At 31.2% G+C, this 7,500-nt stretch overlaps 1 pseudogene; it reads right to left on the reverse strand.

The window, feature by feature from the left end:
- Positions 1–7,500, reverse strand: part of LOC137643693 (uncharacterized) — a 174,979-nt pseudogene that overhangs the window by 6,835 nt on the left and 160,644 nt on the right.

Consider the following 7,500-nt stretch of genomic DNA (forward strand, 5'->3'; position numbering starts at 1 on the left):
TCTAGATTAAAGATGCTAACGGCCTGTGTGGGTCTTTCTACTCCAAGAGGGGATGGGATGGGTCCGAGTCAGATTTTCAAACCCGGTCATTGTGGAGAGAGAGAGAGAGAGAGAGAGAGAGAGAGAGAGAGAGAGAGAGAGAGAGAGAGAGACGTTATCCTTTGCTTCCACCTTTCTTTTCTATGCATCTGTAAGCTCTGCATAATTATATTTATATGTATTTATGCATATAGTGATGTAAATAGATGCAAAGTCAAATTTTTTTATGAAATTATACAAAAATACCATATTATATATATATGTATATATGTATATATATACATATATATATATATATATATATATATGTATATAAATATATATATATATATATATATATATATATATATATATATATATATATATATATATATATCTCCCTTGTCAACGGATAGTGAGACATTAGAACAGGTTTTTTTTTTCACTATATTACAAAAGGTTAGTGAGTACGCTGTACAGCTGACACTCTCAGGTTTAAAGGTTTAAAGGTCGCTCATGAATGGCAAAGGCAAGGGACAGTGACATTGCCCTAGCAATCAGGAAAATGCCCTAGAGACTGACCATATATTACATTATCAGCGCCCAAGCCTCCTCTCCACCCAAGCTAGGACCAGGGAGGGCCAGGCAGTGGCTGCTGATGACTCAGCAGATAGACCTATAGGCTCCCCCAAACCCCCCAACCTTAACTCACAAGGATGGTAAGGTTGCAGACACTAATGGCACTAACGAGTCTGAGCGGGACTCGAACCCCCGACTGGGAAACACTAGGCAGAGACGTTACCAATCAGGCCTTGTCTAAAAGAATGCACAAAGGCTACTAACTCTCCTCGCAAGCAGGATGAAATCTCGTTGTGGAATTCTCATGACTATAGAGTTCATTTACCTTGACGTATAACACATATCTTCATTCAAGAATTAGGACACACACATATATTGTACATATATATATATATATATATATATATATATATATATATATATATATATATATATATATTATATATATATATATATATATATATAAACGAAAATGCATTTTTTATTTAGTTTGCCATTGTTCTCTATTCATAGATAGGGCCATAGCCTCTGTACCATGATCTTCCACTGTTTTGGGGTAGAGTTCTCTTGCTAGAGGATATGCTTGGGCACACTCTTTTTTATCTTTTTTCTCTTCATCTTGTTTATTTTTAATATTTATAGTTTATGAAAAAATTTATTTTATGGTTATTTTAAATATTATTTTTTAATTATTCATAACTTCTCTGGGAGTTTATTCATTTATTTATTTCCTTTCATCACTGGACTTTCCCAACTAAGCTTGTAGCTTGGCAAGTAATAATAATGATAATAATAATAATAATAATAATAATAATGATAATAATAATAATAATAATAATAATAATAATAATAATAATAATAATAATAATAATAATAATAATTTTCCTAATACTCCCCTATTAGCCTTTTTAATTGTTACAATGACTGTATTTTATGTACCCTTTGAGATTCCTTCTCGTAAGGAAATATTTATCAAGTTTACATAGCTTTTTAGCTTTCCCTGAAATTTACGAAATTTAGAAGATGGAATCGTTTATCTGTTTACTTAAAGCTTTTTAGCTTTCCCTGAAATATACGAAATTTAGATGATGGAATAGTTTATCAAATTTACATAGTTTTTAACCTTTCCCTGAAATTTACGAAATTTAGACGATGGAATAGTTTATCAAATTTACATAGCTTTTTAGCTTTCCCTGAAATTTACGACATTTAGATGATGGAATAGTTTATCAAATTTACATAGCTTTTTCGCTTTCCCTGAAATTTACGAAATTTAGAAGATGGAATCGTTTATCTGTTTACATAAAGCTTTTTAGCTTTCCCTAAAATTTACGAAATTTAGAAGATGGAATAGTTTATGGTTACATAAAATTTCTACGAATTTATTTTTTTCTCATATTCAATTAAGAATTATATTTCATCTCAGTTAAAGTAGGTTATGTTTTAAGGAAATTGAAAAGCTGCGAGTATTAATGAGTTATATTAAAAGGTCTTTGAAGGGATTAAGTAAACAGCTCTAATTAGTCACAACAGGAAAACTGTTGATTTCTATTTTTCTTTTGTAGTTCTAAACTAATTTTTCAGGTGTTCTTTGTATTCTCACGTCTCTTTACTAATAGCCAAGCTATTATTATTGCAATTATAATTATTATTATTATTATTATTATTATTATTATTATTATTATTATTTTTATTTTTATTTTTATTAGTTAAGCCCCTATTATTATTATTATTATTATTATTATTATTATTATTATTATTATTATTATTATTATTATTATTATTACTTAAGCCCCTATTATGATTATTATGATTATTATTATTATTATTATTATTATTATTATTATTATTATTATTATTATTATTATTATTAGTTAAGCCCCTATTATTATTATTATTATTATTATTATTATTATTATTATTATTATTATTATTATTATTATTATTATTATTATTGCTAGCCAATCTATTAATATTATAATTATTATTATTATTATTATTATTATTATTATTATTATTATTATTATTATTATTATTATTATTAACCAAGCTACAACCCGTGCTATAAAAGCAGGATGCTATAAGTCCAAGGACTCCGACAGGGAAAAATAACCCCGTGAGGAAAGGAAACGAAAGAATTAATGAGCAGCCAAAATAGAATATTTTAAGAACAATAACAACATTAAATTAGATATTACATACACAAACTATAAAAACTTCAATAAAAAAGAGGAAGAGAAACAAAATAGAATAGCGTGCGCGTGTGTACCCTCAAACAAGAGAACAGGGAAACGAGTTATCTCTCCCTGATCATCTGGATGTCGGAGCTCTCATATGCGAGAAGCATTATTAAATCTCCTTTTGACATCTTGTATCTGAACCTAAATGAGAGAAGCACTACTCTCTTTCTCCTTACCCTGGGAACCCGAAGGGCTTCAGTTTCACGTGCGATGCCACTTCTAACTTTAATTATCATAACAATTGTGTTAGTTTTGGGGGGCGTGGAGAGTATTTGCCGAGTGACTAATAAACGGGTTTGTATATATGCCTTAGCCTCGATTCCATTCCCCTACTGTTGGAGTAGGCTGATGAGATTATTATTAAATTCTTCGGCCGGATATCAGCCGTCGTTCAAATGTAGGTGACGTAAAGGTGATGTGTATAAAGTATTATATATATCACCTGAGTGGCGATACCTTACCGTGGTGAAAGGTTTTGTGTATTGTCATGATCAGCCATGTAGGTTGGTTTGCCGCGAGCGATAAGATTAAAGTCTCCCACCATCACCAGTACGCAGTGGCTAGCGTGGTGATGGAAACTTGCCAAACTCCAGAGACGTTTGTCCAGCAGTGGACTAGAAACAGCTGCATATAAACAATATGTATACTCACATTTACTCTCTCTCTCTCTCTCTCTCTCTCTCTCTCTCTCTATATATATATATATATATATATACATAATATATATATATATATATATATATATATTTATATACTCTCTCTCTCTCTCTCTCTCTCTCTCTCTCTCTCTCAGTCCAGTGCAGAACAGAGGCCTCAGACATTTCCTTCCACTTGCGCCTGTATATGGTTTTTCTATGCCACTGCCTGTCCACGCTGGCAAACATTCTTAGTTCGTCAAGCCATCGTCTTCTCTTCCTTAGCCTGCTTCTTTTATAATGTCTAGGGACCCATTCTGTTATTCTTAAAGTCAATCTATTGCCTGACATTTTCATTATATGTCCTTCCCGTGTCCATATATGTATATGTATATATATATATATATATATATATATATATATAATATATATATATATATAATATATATATATATATATATATATATATATGTGTGTATATATTTATATATATATATATATATATATATATTACCTTCTGAGTTGGGGTACCTTAACGTTGGGATAGGTTTTGTGTATCGACATGATCATAAAAGTTGCATTATTCAGGGCCAACCATACTAGGTTGGTTTGCTGTGAGCGATAAGATTAAAGTCTCCCACCATCGCCAATATGCAGTGGCCAGCGTGGTGATGTAAAATGGCCAAAATCCAGACATGAATAAGGACACGTCTGAGGCGTTTGTCCTGCAGTGAACTAGAAACGTTTGCATATAAACAATATATATACACATATATCTATCTATGTATCTATCTACCTATCTATTTATCTATCTATCTATCTATCTATCTATCTATCTATCTATCTATCTATATATATATATATATATATATATATAATCATCAGCTGTTACTAGTCCACTGTAGAACAGAGGCCTCAGATATTTCCTTCCAATTGGGTCTACGTATGGTGTTTCTGTGCCAGTCCTTGCCCGCAAACTTTCTTAGTTCGTCTATTCACCGTCTTCTCTTCCATCTCCTGCTTCTTTTACAATGTCTAGGACCCATTCTGTTATTCTTAATGTCCATCCATTGTCTGACATTCTCATTATATGTCCTGTCCATGCCCATTTCTTTTTTCTACTTATATGTGTATTTAAATATATATTCACAATTGTATTAGGAATGAATTAAATGTATTAGTGACATTAATAAACTCGAGTAGAAAATGAAATATTATTATTATTATTATTATTATTATTATTATTATTATTATTATTATTATTATTATTATTATTTGCTAAGGTACATCCCTAGTTGGAAAAGTAGGATGCTTTAAGCCCAAGGGCTCCAATAGGGAAAAATAACCCAGTGAGGAAAGGAAAGGAGGAAAACCTACAAGAAAAGTTTAAGAACAATAATAACATTACTATAAACAGCAAAATAGATACAACTTGCTCTGATGAAGTACACCCAGTCACACCGTTGCTGCATGGAGAGTTCCTGTGTTCAGCCCCGCCCACCACCTCTGCACGGTTTGGTTAGTTTCCAGTTTAGAGTTCGAGTCCTGCTCAAACTCGTTAGTTCTTTTGGTCGCTACGACCTCACCATCCTTGTGAGCTAAACAGGTGGGTTTTGGGGGAGCCTATAGGTCTACATGCTGAGTCATCAGCAGCCATTGCATGGCCCTCCTTCGTCCTAACTTGGGTGGAGAAGGAGCTTAGGCGCTGATCATATGATATATATGGTCAGTCTCTAGGGCAGTGTCCTGCTTGATAGGGCAACGTCACTGTCCTTTGTGACTGCCATTCATGAATGGCCTTTAAACCTTTAAAGTAAGGCTGTCCTCCTTAATAGGATAATGACACTGTCCCTTTCTCTGCCATTCATGAGTAGCCTTTAAAGTAAGGGTGTCACATGGTGTACGTCTTCTAGGCGAGGTGTACCAGGGACTCCTGTGTACAACTGTACATACAGAATATGTACAACTCTACTTACATAATATGAACAACTTACCATACAGAATATGTTTAACTATACATGCAGAATGTGTACAACGGTACATATAGAAAATGTACAATTGTACATATAGAATATGTACAATTGTACATACAAAATATATACAACTGTATATACAGAATATGTACAACTGTACATATAGAATATGTATAAATGTACATACAAAATATATACAACTGTACATACAGAATATGTACAGTACAACTATACATACAAAATATGTATAATTGTTTATACAAAATATGAACAACTTTACATATAGAATATGTATAACTGCACATACAGAATATGTACAAATGTATATGCAGAATATGTACAACTGTACATACAGAATATGTTCAACTATACATACAGAAAATGTACAACGGTACATATAGAAAATGTACAACTGTACATATAGAATATGAACAACTGTGCGTACAGAATATATACAACTGTACATCCAGATTATGGACAACTTATCATACAGAATATGTATAACTGTACATATAGAATATGTACAACTGTACATACAGAATATGTACAACTTATCATACAGCATATGTATAACTGTACATACAGAATATGTACAACTGTACATGCCGAATATGTACATCTGTACTTGCAGAATATGTACAACTTATACAGAATATGTACAACTGTACATACAGAATATGTACAACTGTACATATAGAATATGTAAACTGTGCATAAAGAATATGTAAAACTGTACATACAGAATATGTACAACTGTACATACAAAATATGTACAACTGTATGTACAAAATATAAAAGTCTTTAAATATAGAATATGTACAACTTACCATACAGAATATGTACAACGGTACATACAGAATATGTACAACTGTACTTGCAGAATATGTACAACTGTACATACAGAATATGTACAACTGTACATACAGAACATGTACAACTGTATGTACAAAATATGAAAGTCTTTACGCATAGAATATGTACAACTTACCATACAGAATATGTACAACGGTACATATAGATAGTGTACAACTTTACATATAGAATATGAACAGCTGTACATACAGAATATTTACAACTGTACGTACAGAATATGTACAGCTGTTCATACAGAATATGTACAACTGTACGTACAGAATATGTACAGCTGTTCATACAAAATATGTACAACTTTATGTACAAAATATGAAAGTCTTTACATATAGAATATGTACAACTTACCATACAGAATATGCACAACTTACCATACAGAATATGTACAACGGTACATACAGAATATGTACAACTTTACATAGAGATTATGTACAACTGTACATGCAGAATATGTACAACTTATCATACAGAATATGTACAACGGTACATATAGAAAGTTTACAACTTTACATATAGAATATGAACAACTGTACATACAGAATATGTACAACTGTACATACAAGTTAAGGAAAATGACAGAAATAACTTAAGAAATAACTTACTGTAATTCGAGCAATCGCCGTCTACGTGCCCGTCTATGAGAGTACTGTCTGACGGCAATGACGACCGTCACGTTGATGATGATGAAACCGACGACGCCACAAACGGCGCCTGTCAATGAAACGGTTGTTGATGAAACTGTCATTTTTGGGGAATTTTGTTTTAAAAAGTAGAATAAGAACAGTTATGTTTATATTTAATAGAAAGGACTATAAAGATGGTTCATATGATTATTATAATGATATTATTATTATTGTTGTTGTTGTTGTTATCATTACTAGTGAAAGTGTAATTTTAAGTATAGTTTAAAGCAAGAATAAAAACAGTTATGTTTATATTTAATGGAACGGGCTATAAAGATGGTTCATATCATTACTAGTAAAAGTGTAATTTTAAGTATTTTTTAAAAGATGAAATAAGAACAATTATGTTTATATATAATAGAAAGGACTATAAAGATGGTTTATTTGATAATGATGATAATATTTTGATAGGAAACTATCTTTTAGTATTGTATTTTATTATTATTATTATTATTGTTGTTGTTGTCGTTGTTATTATTATAATTATTATTATTATTGCTGA

The sequence above is a fragment of the Palaemon carinicauda genome, chromosome 7 (assembly GCF_036898095.1).
Source record: "Palaemon carinicauda isolate YSFRI2023 chromosome 7, ASM3689809v2, whole genome shotgun sequence".
NCBI classification, from domain to species: domain Eukaryota; kingdom Metazoa; phylum Arthropoda; class Malacostraca; order Decapoda; family Palaemonidae; genus Palaemon; species Palaemon carinicauda.